Source organism: Cryptomeria japonica, chromosome 7 (genome assembly GCF_030272615.1).
Source record: "Cryptomeria japonica chromosome 7, Sugi_1.0, whole genome shotgun sequence".
Classification (NCBI taxonomy): Eukaryota; Viridiplantae; Streptophyta; class Pinopsida; order Cupressales; family Cupressaceae; genus Cryptomeria; species Cryptomeria japonica.
The window spans coordinates 471,867,826-471,885,907 of record NC_081411.1 but is presented as its reverse complement, the minus strand read 5'-3'; positions in this window follow the sequence as shown (position 1 = coordinate 471,885,907).

Here is an 18,082-nt window from a genome sequence, read left to right as displayed (position 1 = left end):
ATAGAAGGGCCTATCCATAATGACTCAAATTTCTTATGTTTTCCTTTATCTTGCCCTCTTGCATTCCATTGAAGAACCATGTCACCAATTTGAAACTTCCTCAATGTGGTTCTTTTATCAAACAAATTCTTGGATTGCAACTGGATCTTCAAATTCCTTTTATGGGCTAGAGTCCTATTTTCCTCCATTTCCACCATTTGAATCATTCTATCTTCCATAGGTTCAGATAACTCCATATCCTTAGCTTGCAAGAACTTGTATATAGGAAGAAGATTGTTGACTGGTACCCTAGATTGCATGCCATTAACCAATTCAAAAGGTGACATACCAATTGCTTTCTTGATAGTAACCCTATCTGCCCATAGGACCAATTTCAATTTCTGGTCCCAAGACCTTTTGTTCTCCTTAAGGATTTTCTTAATAATATTCAAAAGGCTCTTATTACTCGATCCAGCTTGCCCATTACCCTGAGGATGATATGGTGAAGAATAAGACATAATTATTCTATGACTGGTGCAAAATTCTGTGAACTCCTCTAATCTCAAGCTCATGACTATATCCATTACCAGTTTCACAGGAACACCAAATCTAGTTATAACATTATCCATCAGGAAATCAATAACAATTTTACTAGTGGCTCTTCTAGTAGGTATAGCCTCAATCCACTTAGTGAAGTAATCAGTGGCCACCATGATCCAGATGTGACCTCTTCCTGATTTCTCAGCTATTTCCCCAATAAAGTCAATGCCCCATTGGACAAAAGGGGCTTCCATTGTAACCAGGTTGAGGGACAAGGCTCCCTCATATTTCAATTTGGAAGAAAATGTTTGGCATGGGTCAGATCTTCAAACATGTTCATGGACATCTTTGCACAAAGTAGGGCAATAGTATCCAGCTCGGACTATCTCACCAGCTATAGTCTTGGCAGAGTAGTGACCTCCACACACTCCATCATGCATTTCAGTTAACATCCTTTTAGCCTAGGATTTGTCTAAACACATCAACAATGCCCCATCTCTATTTCACCAGTATAGGTCACCCTGAATAAGGACATATTTTTGAGATTTTAGTCTCAATGTCCTTCTCTGGTTGTGAGTCATTCCTTCTGAATATGTTGCATCCCTTAAAAAATATACTATCTTTGAGTACCAAGGCTGTGTCTCAATACTTGTGACTAGGATATTCTTAATTTCAACATTATTCACCTCAACATCAAGAAGGTTTGATTCAGCCATCAACTTAGCAAGACCTAAACCTCTTACCAATTTAGTAATTTTAATCTCTAAATCAAACTCTTGAATTTTGGTTATCCATCTGCACCTTTTACCAGTGACCTCGGACTAAGATAGAATGTCCTTGACATCCACATGTGGGACATAAGCAATTACCTGTGCATTCACAAGATATGGCCTAAATGCTTTTACAACCTTAACCAAAACATACGCTTGTTTCTCCATAATTTCATATTTTAGCTCTGTAGCTTGTAGAGATTTACTATAAAATGCTATAGGGTGTTCATGTCCTTCATTATCCTTTTGTAGAAGAACTGCAGCCACTGTATGATAAGAAGCAAAAGAAAACAGAGGAGAAAAGGGCTTACTATAATCAAGGGACTTCAACACTGGTGCCTCCTGGATAGCCCTTTTAATTTCACCAAAAGCCTTTGAAGCTTCTTCATCCCAGTAGAACTTTGTATCTTTCTTAAGCAATCTAACAATGGGCTTAACTATCTCTGTAAAATTGGCAATGAACCTTCTAACAAAATTTACCTTGCCCAAGAAATACTGGATACGTTTGACACTTTTTGGCTCCGGTACATTGTTTATAGCTTCAATTCTTTCAGGGTCTATTCTAACCCCTTCCTTCTTTTCTTCAGTGACAACAAAATGACACTTTTTTGGATTTAAGGAGACACCGAATTCCAGAGCTTTATTGAAAACCATTTCCAGGTGCCCACAGTGGTCATCCGCCCTTTTGGAGAAATATGTTAAATCATCTTGGTACACAACCATGATAATGTTAATGAATTCCTTGAAAGCTACATCCATTTCTCTCTGGAAAGTAGCTCTAGCATTTTTTAAACCAAAAGGCATTCTTACATATACATATGTTCCCCAAGGGGTGGTAAAAGCAGTCTTGAACTGTTCAGATTCCTTCACTAACACCTGGTTATATCCTGAGAACCCATCCATCATAGACAATAGGTCAGAACCAGTTGCTCTTTGTAACATTGCTTCCATATTGGGAGAAGAATAATTATCTTTTAAAGAAGCAACATTTAAGTTCCTAAAATCAACACAGAGCCTTATGTCCCCATTCTTCTTTCTAATTGGGACCAACTTAGACACCCATGATGAATGCCTTATAGGCTTAATGATCCCCCCTTCCCTCAACTTGGTTAACTCTTGTTGCATTTTAGTTTCCAAAAGGGGATTAATAGGTCTTTGTTTCTATAAAAAAAGCTTATCATTTTAAAGCAAAGGGAATTCATGTTGAAAAATATCTTGCCTGTATGCCTTCAAATCCTCATAAGACCAAGCAAAAACATGATTATATTTCTTCAATAAATTAATAAGGTTAATTCTGTTGTGAGGAGACAATTTCTTTCCAATGTAGACCAACTTAGGGGATGATTTTGTCCCCAAGTTCACTTCCTCCAATTCATCTAACTTGGTGGTGGACTGCTGATGCAAATGACTATCACTATGACTAAACATACCTTCCAATTCTACTAATCCTTTGGGTATTTCATTAGTTTCCAACTGAACCATGTCATTTCCAAACACTGTTTCTCTATCTTCCATCACTTCTACCAATGCATTGCAATCAATTTTCTGTCCATCATAGTCATCAATGCATTGTATGAATCTGAGAATGTCTTCATCATCCGCAAACACTTGCCAATTGTATACATTATCAATAATAGCAAGCCTAGCTTTTATCTTAACTATGGATACACCGGTTAGTGTTACATCATCATTATTTAATGCAACATTTGCTAAGAAATCAACCATGATGTTCTTTGATCTTTCTATCCAGTTAATAGAGAAAGCACAAAAATGCTCAATCACATCCCAAACAGCATGTTTATACCTTTTCAAACAATCATTCTTAGATGCATACTTAGACCTTACTTGAGAGACAACCAACTCTGAATCCCCAAACACCCTTAACAACTGAATTCCATGCCTTTTAGCAATTTCAAGCCCCAATAACAAGACTTCATATTCAATAGTGTTATTTGTACACTGGAAGGCTAGCAAAAAAGAGTATTTGAAAGTTATACCTGATGGAGACACAAAAAGAACTCCTACTCTAGATCCTTCTTTAGAACAAGCTCCATCAAAGTACATGTGCTATAAACCTTGTTGTTGAGATTCTAATTCGGTCACAATAGAATCAGTATTTTTTAACTGAGGTAAAATTGGTTGCATTCTAAAATTATCAAGATCTACATCAATCATGAAGTTTAACATACTAGGGTCTATTTTCTCAATTACCCTAGGGGCACATGGTTCTCTATACAATTCAACCTGGCTTCCATTAATTGGGATTGTAGCATATGATAGATCCAACTGAACATTTCCACCTACTACTATAGCCCATTGTTTGGATAGTAGCATGCCATAATGAGGTTTTGTATCAGTTACTATGACATCCATCTTATATGTTGCTTCAGGAAACGCTGCTATTTTTACCTCCACATATTTCATTGTACCTATTACAGGCACTTCTTTGTTATCCATAGCATAACACTTTCCATACAGAGTACTTACTGACAGTCCCAATTCCTTCATGACACCATATGGCATCACATTTACAGCAACACCAGAATCTATCATGCAATTCTTAATCAGCCTATTATTCACCAACAAAGTTACATAGAAAGGATCAACCTGTGAAGGCTCTTGTGTAATAGTTGTTCCCACATATACTTCTTGAGTTTGCAACTCATGATCATTTTCACCCTTCATTGCACTTGAAGGCAAAGTTTTACTGCTGTTAGATATTTTAGAAAATAAAGATAGAGCAGCTTCTCTATGTTCTTTTATTTTCAGTAATTCTACTAATGGAACTGTAACCTTCATCTAGGTAAGAGCCTGAGTCATATCAAAGTGGAATTATTAATTAACTTAGTATTAATTTTAGCTTTCTTTTCCTTAGGCTAACTTGCCTTCTTCATTGTAGCAGTCCCTTGTATATCACCAATAGCATTATTATCCACACTCTTGGCTACATCTTTAGATTGGTCATTCTTGGCTTGACCGTCTTGAGGCAAGGTGCCATTACTTGTTGTCTTCTTCTGAGATATTTCTTTTATGAACATTAATCTAGGTTCACCCTGATCTCCATCCTTTTTACTACTTCTCAAGTTGTAATTATGCTTGGCTTTGGCTATGGCAGCCTTAGTAAGATTTCTTACCTCTTCATCACTAAGTCTTTGGAGATGAACTTCTTCATCTTCAATGGTTACCACATTCAAAGTAGGATGCCAATCAAGTGTCAACTGTCCTTGGTAACACTTATTATTATTTATCACATCACACTCACTACATTCACTTTGTGAGGACTCATCATCACTTTCAATAACTATTTCAAACATGTTAATGTCAATCTCACCCTCTTTTCTCATAGATTCTTCAAGGGCTTGAGCTACAACACACTGATGAGGAGAATGTGGTCCATCACAAGCCATGCACCAGGGAGTATTTTCCATGTTATGAACATTTCCTCCTTTCAAAGGATTTGGGGTATCTTGGCTTTGAGTGCCTTTTGGCTTATCATTCTGAGGTTTGCCATCCTTCCAAGTAGTGTTGTAAGGCATGGTATGCAATCTAGGAGGTCTATCTCACCAATTATAATGAGGTTTTTCATTTTTACTTACCTTAGCAGTAAGATCTTTCATGGCAATCATTAACTTCTCTATTTTGCCATCCTCCTTGGCAACTTTATTTGGTTGTTGTTTAGATTCTTGCCACAACCTTCCATCAGTTCTCCTCCCTACTTTTCCAGATGCTTTCCTATACTCTCCACATTAATGGCAATCCTAAAAGCATCTCTCAGACTATGTGGGTTTTTATCCCTCAAGATGTAAGTCATTTTTTAATCAAAAGCATTATAATAAGTGTTCAGACACATATTATCATCTAACCTCATTACTTGGTAAAGCCTATGCAATGCTTTCTGAAATCTAGCATTGAAATCTATGACAATCTCATTATTAGACTTTCTAATATTATTGAACTCATTGAGCATGAAGCTCACATTTTTTTTATCACCATATTGTTCCTGGAAGCAATTCTTAAAATCCTCCCAAGAACCAATGCTATTCACAGGCAGACCTCTATACCAATCCCTTGCATCATCTACCAAGGATTGTATAAATAGTTTCATGATAACATCTTCATCCACAATTTCATAATCATTTATCAGGTCACCAAATGATTTTAGATGCTCTTCTGCACTGATTGCATTATTACCAACAAATTTATGAAGCCTATCTCTTAATTCGGTAGGAACATGGCTAGGATACCTTGGGATTCCATCAAAAAAGAGCTGCCTATATAATTCAAAGTTAATGGGTTTTCTCTGGAACTGATTAGCATTAGAGTTATTACCCATATTCATTCTCACATTGGAATAATGAGTCAAAGGGACTTGACTACCTTTATTAGTAATAGGGACTTGATTAGCTAGAGGAATGCTTACAGGTAAAGCTGACTGAATCTTTACTGGAGAGAGTGAAGCAGGCTGAGGTAAAGGTTTACTTAAGTCTGTTGAATTAAAAATTATAGGAGGAGCCTTTAGATAATTAATTTTCTATTTAACCTCTTTATTGGCTGCTTCTAATTCAGCTCTCTCTAATTCCCTTTGCAGGTCTTCTTTTTCTTTTCTCATTCTTTCTATTTCTTTCTCATGTACTGATAGCATGTGAGAAACTTCTACAGTAGTCTTAGACCCAGACCCATCTTCCATACATTTCTATTTTCCTTTGTCAACAACATTCTTAACAGGTTGTGGGTCACTAAGGACCTCCCTACTTGGTTGTACAACAGATTTATATGTAGGGTTAATTTTGGCAACTAAATTTTCTCTGATGACTGGTCCTTCATCCTCACTCTTAGCTTCTTCTCGGGTGAATAATTGAAGATCAGCAATTTGTCTTAAAAGCCTATCCCTCTCAATCAACTTAGCTTTCACTTCCTTTTCTTTATTTGCTTCCTTTTGTGCCCTTAGGGAGATTAAGTGATGGACTCTTCTATTGAGGGCTTCAATTTCTTGGGACACCTTATCTTCATCGGGGAACATTTCTTCAGAATCTGACACATTGACTTGGTCAATATCAATTAAACTAATATTTCCATCTACTGTTCTAGGTACATAATCCATCCTCATATTAGAACTATTCATATCCTTCCCTGAGATACTATTGTGAGAAATATTTTGGTTCAAAACTAGGACATCCTGAATATTACCAAACAAACCAGAATGGAAACCCAAAATGTCTTGCTCAGATTCATGGGAAGAAGAATTTGAATTTGCATATATGGGTTTATCAGATAACTTACCTGTATGAATGCTCTTTTGTACCCATGTTGTAATAGATGGCTCATGTGCAACTAATCTTTTCTGGCCTCTTTGTGTCTGTTCAGGTAATCCCTCTTGCAATGTCTCTTGAGGATGCTTCTTCATAAATGACCTGGTGTTTCTTCCTCTCTACATTATACTTGTTTCTCTTAAAAGATTTATACTTATTCAACAACACTGGTTATACTTGTTAGAGTCGCCACCCATAAGAAATATGGGAAAATAAGAAAACAAGTTTTAACAAATCACTTGCACAGATTTAGTTAACAGGAAGATTCATAGAGAGAGAGAGAGAGAGAGAGAGAGAGAGAGAGAGATGGCACAAATGAAAGATAATGCAATCTGCCACAAACACACAGAGATTCAAACAAACTTTTGAGTTAATACAAGCACCAATCTATAACATAGATACACACTATGACTCTCCCCAGCAGAGTCGCCACTTTTGTTAGTCTCAAATTATGATTCTCTCCTTTCCTCCCTATAAAAAGATTTGATAACTATGTTTGCATATCCAGAGGGCACCAAGAAAATAGAATTCTAGAATAACATATAACAAGGTTCTCAACAAAACCTTCTACACTTTGAACTTATCCAAAGCTCAGGTGGGTATACCCCTTGTGAAAACTTTCACACTTTTAAATTGAGATCCACAGTAAACCAATGCTAAAAACCTATGGATTTCATCACCTCAATGGAACTGAAACATTAAAACAAAAACTTGTGTTCATTTTCATTATTGATCCTCAAGAAAAATAGAAAGAATTCCATAATAGGTATCAGTGCCTTATCCAAGCCACAAAGTCACCTAAATCAAGCAAAAGTTTTCAAAAACTAAACATTCTCATACATTTCATCATTTCGGCTTTCATGAACCCCATACATGCCTAACATATACATAGGTCCTTTCCCATTTAACTAAAACAATTCATCAAATTCAAAGCAGAAAAAAATTGATCTACTGACAGAAATATTTCATGCACATTTAATCCCTCTCCTGAAGAGAAAAGCCAGAAATATGTCTATAAGATTGCCTTACAATCCATGCTCATTTGAACAACCCTAAATTATCCAAATGAAACCAGTAAACTAATGAATGCACACTAGAAGACACAGAAGATTTAGGCTTGAAACTTCGATCTGTATATTCATATTCATTCTTGAAAATGTTACATAATTCAAAGTGATCTCTGAGTGAACTAGACAAAAAACCTAGATATATTTCAACAGAGTTTCTTTACAAATTCTTGTGATAATATTTTCTTATGTCCTGGTATCCATTTATAACAATATGGATGCATACAAGCTTCAGACATTCCTGAAAATAGTTTGTTACAACCGCAATTTCTTTCAACAAGAAGCTACACGTCACTTCAATTCTAGTGGCCTTTTCAGTTTGTTGCTCCACTATAGTATCTTCTAACTATTTTGGGACTTCTTCTTCTTGCACCGCATACTTTTTGGTCCACTCTTGGAACACGTCATCAGCAGGCCATGAGGAACTAACATTTTTTTCTTTCAACTTAACTAACATTTTCCAAGAGTTTCCCACTTTCTTAACCTCTGAATCCAAAAAACCGTAGTGTGACTTTATCTTCTCTATTTCTTAAATTGTCTTAACAAACAAGGATGTGTTATTTGTATTAATAATTTCATTCACCCTTAAAGACAAGTTAGCTCCCAGCCCATCAAGCCACACTTGTTTGTCCTTCAACTGATTTGGACTAACAAAACCCCTACGAAATAATTCAAACTTATGCTCAGTATATTCCTTCCTGTACAAGTTGGCTTTGTTGGCATTACATTAAGTTTGTTGGTATGATGATATTGAGAAGGTTGTTGGAGATTGATAATATAATTGATAAAGGATGATTACTATCTTAATAATTTTATTTTGTCATTGATGTCAAGCAATTGATTTTCTGATTCAGTATGATGTTTCCATATGTTAAAGAGTATATTTTGATGAGTATAAATATGTCGGTAAGTGACACAGAAAGAATGTGAAAATGAAGGGGAGTAATAAGTTATTCAATGGGCAACTATTACCGAGTTAGACAGTGATGAGATTATGTTATTTTGATTGTTTTGTTATCCTATATATGTGTATTCGAAGACTGAATAAGAAGGAAAAGATTTCATGTAATAGAATGAGTAAAGGTTTGATACTGTTCTATTTTACCGAGCAAGGAGCTAGTTGGTAAACACCAAGGTTATCAGTGTCAGTCAAAGTAGAAAGAATGTCTACCGAGTAAAGTTCAGTATTTACCAAGTATCAATCGAGCAGTAACAAAATGCATTGGATGAATAAATACATTATTAAATGAAGGATGCCAATGAGCTGGAGATTTATAGATGATTGGAATGTCGTGTAAGAAGTTTGTTAAGGATCAATGGCAATGAAAATTCAAGAGTTGGATCTATAACACAGATTGAATGGTCATAACTAAGAACAAGTACTAAGGAAGGTATACAAATTCCAAGGCAAGATAAAATGTTTTTTCAGTTCAAAGGATTCGATGAACCTAGTCAAGTTTGAAGATCTGATGGCTAAGATTAATCATGGGAAATGTGATTAAGGAGATTAAGCGGTTTGGAATTGCTTATAAATAAGGAAAAGTTGATGAACACAAAATGCGGGCAAATAGAAGAGCAGTGATACTGCAGAGGTGATTACCGAGTCCAAAAGATTGGAGATCTGATTGAAAAATAGATTGAGAAGCCCAACAAGGAGGAAGATAAGTCTTATGACAAGATTATTTTGAGCACATAGAGTCTGCTTTAACATTTCAGATGTGAAGTTGTAGATATATTTTATTACTATTATTTATTTTGTAAGTGACAGGAAATCTCTTAACAGAGTGGACCTAACAGTCTTATTTGTAAATCCTCTAGCAAGGTAACATTCTGAATGAGTGTTTGAAATCCTTTGACAAGGTCACTTCTAACAAAGTGCAAGATTCTGATAGATCTAACGTAAATCCCTTGACCGGGTCACATCTAGCAATGTGTTTATGTAATCTTTAACAGGATTGGCTTTTAACTGAGCATACTCTAGAAGAGTATATTTTCTTAGTGGATCCGAAATCCCACAGTGGTTTTTCCCTATTTGGATTTTGACATTAAATCTGGTGTTATATGTGTTTTGTTGTTTCAAGTTTATCATTTTATGAGTTTGAATGATTTACAGTCATAGTTGCATATCAAGTAAGTTCTATCGAGGTTGAATTTGGATAGATCATTGTATTGTGAGTTTATCTGATTCACCTCCCCCTCTCATCTAACTAACAATTGGTAGCAGAGCTATAACTCCGAAAGAAAAGTTTAAAGGAACTTGAGGCAAGATTCGAAGATGTATAAAAGGGATGCACCAAAGCTGAATGAGTCAAGTTTCTCCACATGGTAGAAAAGGATGAAGTTTCACTTATCAAGAATTGGAGAATATGCAACATATTATCTGGAGAATGCTTACACTGCACCTAGCACCTACCCGATGACAATGGAAGAGATAAAGGAAAAGAAAGAACATATTCAAGCATTGAAATAACATCAGCATTGACTGACTCAGAGTTTAATGGTCTAGAAGGTTGTAATGATGCCAAAGCTATGTAGAATAAGCTTATATCTATGTATGATGGTGATGAACATGTTCAAAGAGAAAAAGTAGACAGTCTAAGAGGACAACTTGAATCCATGAGAATGAATGAAGGTGAGAACATAATCCAATATAGTACAAGGTTAAAGGAAACTATCAATCAAATCAAAGGAGCAGGAGGAACTATTGAAGAAAAGGATGTAACAAGTAAGTTGCTGAGAAAACTTCTACCTACTTATGCCATTCAAGTCTCTGCAATTAATGAATTAAGGTTTGTACCAAACATGCCAGTCTCTTTGGATGTTACTATTGGTAAGCTACACGCTTTTGAGTTGAGTAATTTTGATAACGGTGGGTCTTCGGTAAACAAAGTTGAATCTGCATTCGGTTCTTTTCATCTTGATGAATCTAATGATTACAATGATAGAATGTATAAGTATGCTGAAGGAAATCATAGTGGAGCAAGTGAGAGATTTCGCAAAAACATGGAAGAAGTACATAAACTATATGAGGAAATCAGAAAGCAAGAAGAGATTGAAGCATTATTGGCTAGAAGGTTACCGAGAGGCAAAGGTAAGTATAAAGGAAAGTTACCTTTGAAATGTTTTAACTGTGATAAAATTGGACATATGGCTTCAAACTATCTTGACAAAGAATCTAGTGAAAAGAGAGAATACGAGATGATAGACAGAAAGACTACCAATACAGAGGGCACCGAGACTTCAGAAGGAGAGATAGAAAGACATTCCTAGTAGCTAATGAGGAATCCAATGATGATAAATTTGATGGGACTGAAATAGAGGAAGTTGTATATGTGGCTATCAAAGATGGATCAGATGAAGAAATGTATGAAGAAAAATCCTTACTATCACACATAAATAATAATGATTCTTGGATCATAGATAGTGGTTTCTCACATCACATGATAGGTGATAAACACAAGTTTGTTAAATTAGAAGAATATGATGGAGGTTATGTAAGATTTGGTAATGATGCACCATGTCCTGTGAAAGGTAAAGGATCTATCACACTTCTTGACAATGCTAAATGTGATGATGTATATTGGGTTGAAGGTTTGAAATACAATTTGTTGAGTGTAGAATAGCTAAACAATATAGGATACTGAATAGAATTTCAGAAAGGAATTGTCAAAGTTCATGACAAACATGGAAAGTTGGCTACTACCGGGACTCAAACAAGAGGTAATACATTTCATCTTGACTCAACTCAGAACAATTGTCTATATGCAAAAATAGAAGATACTTGGTTATGGCATAAAAGGTTTTGTCATGTAAATTTTGATAACTTGATCAAAATAAGTAAGAAGCACTGAGTAAGAGGTCTACCGAGCTTGGAAAAACCCGAGAATGCAATATGCCGAGGATGCCATATGGGTAAGATGACAAAATCAAGCTTCACAAGTAAGTCTTACACTTCTAAAGGAATTTTAGATCTTGTACACACTGATCTTTGTGGTCCTATGAAAGTTCAAAGCTATTATGGTGATAAATACTTCATATTATTTGTGGATGATTACTCAAGGATGATGTCAACTATGTTTTTAAAAGAGAAATCAGAAGCCTTTCAAATGTTCAAATGGTATAAGGCAAGAGTTGAAAATGAAACAGGAAGATAGTTGAAATGTCTAAGATCTGATAGAGGAGGAGAGTTCATTTCAGATGAATTTAACTTATTCTACAATGATCATGGTATAAAGAGACAAGTGTCTGCACCGAGAACACCACAACAAAATGGGATAGCTAAAAGAAGAAACATATCAATTGTAGATTGTGCCAGAACCTTGATGATAGAAAAGAGAGTACCTCAAATATTTTGGAGAGAAGCAATAAGCACTGTAGTTTACACCTTGAACCGAGTACAACTGAAGAAAGGAACTATGAAGACACCGTATGAAATCTGGTATGACAAGAAACCAAATGTAAGTTATTTTAAAATATTTGGAAGTAGATGTTATGTTCACAAAGATGACAAAAATAGAAAATTTGATCAGAAAAGCGAGGAAGGAACATTTCTTGGTTATTCCTCTACTAGTAAAGCATTTAAATGTCTGATCAAATCATCTAACAAAATAGTGGAAAGTGCAAATGTGAAAATTGATGAATTTGCAGAAAGGAATGATGAAGGAAACTCCTAAGAACCAGAAGATTATGAAGAGCTTGTATATGTACAACCAAGAAGTCTAACCGAGAAAGCTGATGAAGAAAATACTTAGTTATCGAGTGATGAAGAAGATCATATAGAGCCTACCAAGCCTATATTAGCAAAATATGCCAGAAGAAATCATGAATCAAGTCAGATCATAGGAGATAAGGATGCTCCATTAATGACAAGGAACAAACTAAGACAGAACACATGTCTGATATCCGAGTTTGAACTGAGGATAGTAAAAGAGGCATTAAGCAATGAAGATTAGGTGAATGCTATGATAGAAGAGATTGAACAAATCAAGAAAAATAAAACATGGACACTGGTCCCAAGACCAAAAGAGAAAAATGTAATTGGTACAAAGTGGATTTTCAAAAATAAGCTAAATGAAAAAGGTGAGGTCATTCAAAATAAAGCAAGGCTAGTTTGCAAAGGTTATGCTCAAGAAGAAGGAATAGACTATGGTGAGACTTTTGCACCTGTGGCAAGACTTGAAGGAGTGAGAACATTGTTGGCATATGTTGCTTACAAAAAATTCAAGGTATATCAAATGGATGTTAAATCTGCAGTTTTGAATGGTATACTAGTAGAACAAGTTTACATTGAACAACCTGAAGGATTTATTGAAGAGAAGAATAAAGATCAGGTATGTAAGTTGAACAAAGCTTTATATGGCCTAAATCAAGCACCCAAAGCATGGTATGAAAGGTTGCACACTTACTTAATCAAGATTTGATTTATGAGGACTAGTGAAAACAACAACATGTATATGAAGAATGATGAGGATAATGGAATATTGATTTCAGCCATATTTGTTGATGATATTATTTTTTGTGGAAATGATTCTTTATGCAAGAAATTTGGAAATGAAATGTGCAAAGAATTTGAGATGTCATTAATTGGTGAAATAAAGTATTTTATAGGTTTACAGATACTGCAAATGAAAAATGGGATTTTCATTACTCAATCCAAGTATATAAAGGAAATCTTGAAGAAATTTGGAATGGAGGATTCTAAACCTATAAGTACTCCTATGACTACTAATTGTTAACTATCAAAGAATGATGAATCTGCATCTGTTGATGAGACACTTTACCGATCTATGATTGGAAATTTGCAATATGTAGTTCACAACAAGCCTGATATAGCACATGCAGTAGGTATAGTTGCAAGATTTTCTGCAAATCCCAAAGAAACCCATATGACAACAATCAAGAGAATTTTAAGATACTTGAGAGGCACTGAAGATTATGGTTTACTATATAAAAAGAGGAATAATTTTGACTTAAAAGTCTATACCAATGCTGATTGGGCGGGAAATATTGATGATAGGAAAAGCACAAGTGGTGGAGCTTTCTTTTTTGGAGAAAGACTAGTGAGTTGGCTTAGCAAGAAACAAGGATGCATTTCACAGTCAACAACTGAAGCTGAATATGTCACTGTAGCATTGAATTGTACCAATATAGCATGGATCAAACAACTATTGGAAGTATGAATGAGACAGTTACCTAGCCAGTAACTATATTTTGTGATAATACAAGTGTTATTAACATTTCAAAGAATCCGATAATGCACTCTAAAACAAAGCATATCTCTATAAAGTATCATTCTCTAAGAGAAGAAGTTCAAGAAAAGAAAGTTGTGCTGGAATATGTTAGCACAAAGGAACAAATAGTAGACATCTTCACAAAGCCACTACAAAGGGACACTTTTGAGTATCTCATAAGTAAGTTAGGGGTCCTACCCCTATCTAGTACTCACTGATAGAGTTTGGTGAAACCATCAATTCTATGACTCTACAGAATACTATTTGCAAGTTGATGCTGATTTACACACTTTAGAAGGTCATCTAAAGTTGTGCAGGAAATGGTGAATGAAGACAAGATGCCCTGACCAAGTCTAAGATGATACATTTGTATATGTTTTAACAAGCAAGGATATTACTTCAAGTGGAAGTAATCATGAATTAGTTTTACTTTTGGCATTGTTGTCAAAGGGGAAGAAGACTAATGACAGTGGGAGAAGATCACAGGAGAAGTTTACAACTCAAGGATAACAGGAGAAGAAAAACAACAGTCCGAATCAATTGGAATAAATCAAGTTGGTATTGCCATCAATGCCAAAGGGGGAGATTATTGGCATTACATTAAGTTTGTTGGTATGATGATATTGAGAAGGTTGTTGGAGATTGATGATATAATTGATAAAGGATGATTACTGTCTTAATAATATTATTTTGTCATTGATGTCAAGCAATTGATTTTTTGATTCAGTATGATGCTGCCATATCTTAAAGAGTATGTTTTGATGAGTATAAAGATGTCGGTAAGTGATAGAGAAAGAATGTGAAAATGAAGGGGAGTAATAAGTTATTCAATGGGCAACTATTACTAAGCTAGACAGTGATGAGATTATGTTATTTTGATTGTTTTGATATCCTATATATGTGTATTCAAAGATTGAATAAGAAGGAAAAGATTTCATGTAATAGAATGAGTAAACGTTTGATACTATTCTATTTTACCGAGCAAGGAGCTAGTCGATAAACACCAAGGTTATTAGTGTCGGTTAAAGTAGAAAGAATGTCTATTGAGTAAAGTTCAGTATTTACCGAGTATCAATCGAGCAGTAACAAAATGCATTGGATGAATAAATACATTATTAAATGAAGGATGCCAATGAGCTGGAGATTTATAGATGATTGGAATGTTGTGCAAGAAGTTTGTTAAGGATCAACGGCAATGAAAATTCAAGAGTTGGATCTATAGCACAAATTGAACAGTCATAACCGAGCACATGTACCAAGGAAGGTATACAAATTCCAAGGCAAGATAAAACATTTTTTCATTTCGAAGGATTCAATGAACCTAGTCAAGTTTTAAGATCTGATGGCTAAGATTAATCATGGGAAATGTGATTAAGGAGATTAAGCAGTTTGGAATTGGTTATAAATAAGGAAAAGTTGATGAACACAGAATGCGGGCAAATAGAAGAGTAGTGATACTACAGAGGTGATTACCGAGTACAAAAGATTGGAGATCTTATTGAAAAACATATTGAGAAGCCCAGCAAGGAGGAAGATAAGTCTTATGACAAGATTATTTTGAGCACATAGAGTCTGCTTTAACATTTCAGATGTGAAGTTGCAGATATATTTTATTACTGTTATTTATTTTGTAAGTGATAGGAAATCTCTTAACCGAGTGGACCTAATAGTCTTATTTGTAAATCCTCTAGCAAGGTAATATTCTGAATGAGTGTTTGAAATCCTTTGACAAGGTCACTTCTAACAAAGTGCAGGATTCTAATAGATCTGAGGGAAATCCCTTGACCGGGTCACATCTAGAAATGTATTTATGTAATCCTTAACATGATTGACTTTTAACCAAGCATACTCTAGAAGAGTATATTTTCTTAGTGGGTCCGAAATCCCACAATGTTTTTTCCCTATTTGGGTTTCCACGTTAAATCTGGTGTTATATGTGTTTTGTTGTTTCAAGTTTATCAGTTTATGAGTTTTAATGATTTATAGTCATAGTTGCATATCAAGTAAGTTCTACCGAGGTTGAATCTAGACTGATCATTGTATTGTGAGTTTATCTGATTCACCCCCCCCTCTCATCTAACTAACAGACTTTTCTCTCTACACCAGCTCTTCCTTCTGATAGCCTGGTCATGTTTTTTGCTAGATCACTTGTGGATTTAATAGTGGCATCAGATCTTGCCAGATCTAAATCCACTTCCCCAGGCATCCACTTCTCCAAAATTGGCTCCAAAGTAGCCTTGTCTTCATTCAACTCACTCAAAATATCCAAAATTCTCTTCATGTTAGTGTGCAAAATGGGAGCTCTGACTGTATCAGCAAAACTCAAAATTGTGGCATTTACCTTTTCTTCATATTTATTTGCAAATAGGGCTTGAGCCTGTTTTAACTTTTCCAATTCATGCTGAATGGTCTTAGCTAGTTGAAAATGAGAGGTCATGGGAGAAGGGGGAAATGAAACAATAGGACTGGTGGGTGGAGGTCTTTCTAGAGAAGATGCAATCATCAGAGTAGAGGATTCATCTCCTTGGTGTTGTCCTACCAATTGACTTTGTAGTCTAGCAATAATACTATCCCTATTAGCTACCTCCCTTTTGGCTTCATTATAAGCCTTTATAATTGTTTCTATTTTTATTTGGAGATAAACTCTCTCCTTAGCTTCTTTCTCAGCCACTGCCACACTGAATTTTGTAGTTTCAAGAACTGTTCTAGCAGCTTCCACCACTCCTGTGTCTTGGACTCTTTTAACAATCATCCCTCCAAGGAAATTGGATTCTGAGGTATCCTTCCTTCTTCTACTCTCATCCCTCTTTAAGGACCACATGACCAAAGCAGCATTATCCTTGCTGAATGTCACTCCTTCCATAGGCTTGGTTTTTTTTTTGACTGCTTCAAGTACCAAGGCATCTGCTATATCCCATTCAGGGAGGATTAGACCACCGGCCTTTGACACCATTTCTCTCCCCTTTTCAAGAGTAATGGATTTGAACTCTGCCATCATTTTTTGTTTCACCTCCTCCTCTACTAAAGTTGCATCTTTGTGAGGCTGCTCACTCTTTCTCTTTTCACACCTTGCCTTGAATTGTTCAATGTTTTACTTCCAAACAAATTGCATGAAGGCCCATGTTGTGAAAAAATTACTATCAGCCAGGAACTCCTCACTGGCTTGCTTGATAGCAAGGTCTAACTCTATGCCTTTAAACTCATCTACAGTTAAGTTCATCTCAACACTTGGTGGCTCTTCTGGCATCCCTTATTGTGTTTCCTCATATGTGTAGGCAATCTCCCCAAAACTCCCTAACTGCAACAATTATTCGGCCATTACCTGTTCATCTCCTATATGGATAGGGGATTGGGATGGAGAATACAAAGGTTCACTTGTTTGCACTTCTTTCCCCACCCTTTTCCTCTTAGGGGAGTCTTGGATGTCAATGACATCTTCTATTTCTCTCTTCCCTCTTGAAGTAAAGGGCTCACCTGTTACTGGCATCAACACACTATATTTTGGCTTCTTATGCATTACATAATTACTTGGAGGGATGGCCTTAGCAAAGGCAGGCTTACTTAGCACCAACCTAGCCTTGTTAGGATTATCTCTTATTATAGCTTCCCTCTTTTCATTCAAAGTTTGCATTAGGTCTTCAAAATAAAGAATTAAGAATTTAATCTTTTCCTCAAAGGGATTAAAGCTAGAAAGAGGGTCATAACTACTATCAAATTGATGAATAAAATCAAGAGCCTTTTTTTATACCACCCACTTTTCTTTCCTCAATTCTTGCTGATCCAAATTGAATTCATTTCTAATCAGATCCTCAGAGAAATGGAATTGGTGTGGCCTACTTTTACATACTGCTCTCCTCCTGAACAAAAATCCTCAGGGTTAGTAAACGTGGATACTACAGTAGACAACCTATATGGTTGAAAGAAGTCATCAAAGTGTTTCCAACCACCCTTGGTGATTACAAATTGATGAGCCACGGTGACAGTTGGGAAAATGGTCCCTTTTACCCTATTTGTTAGCTCTGCCTCTTGCACACCCCCAATTTTCCTTAGGACCTCTACAATTCCTATCTTCAATGGGACTTGATAGGGCAATAAATATGGAGTGCCTCTAAAACCATAAACTCTGAAAACTATAGAGACAGAGTATAAGTATATGTCACCCCAATTGTTCACAATATTGATACCTT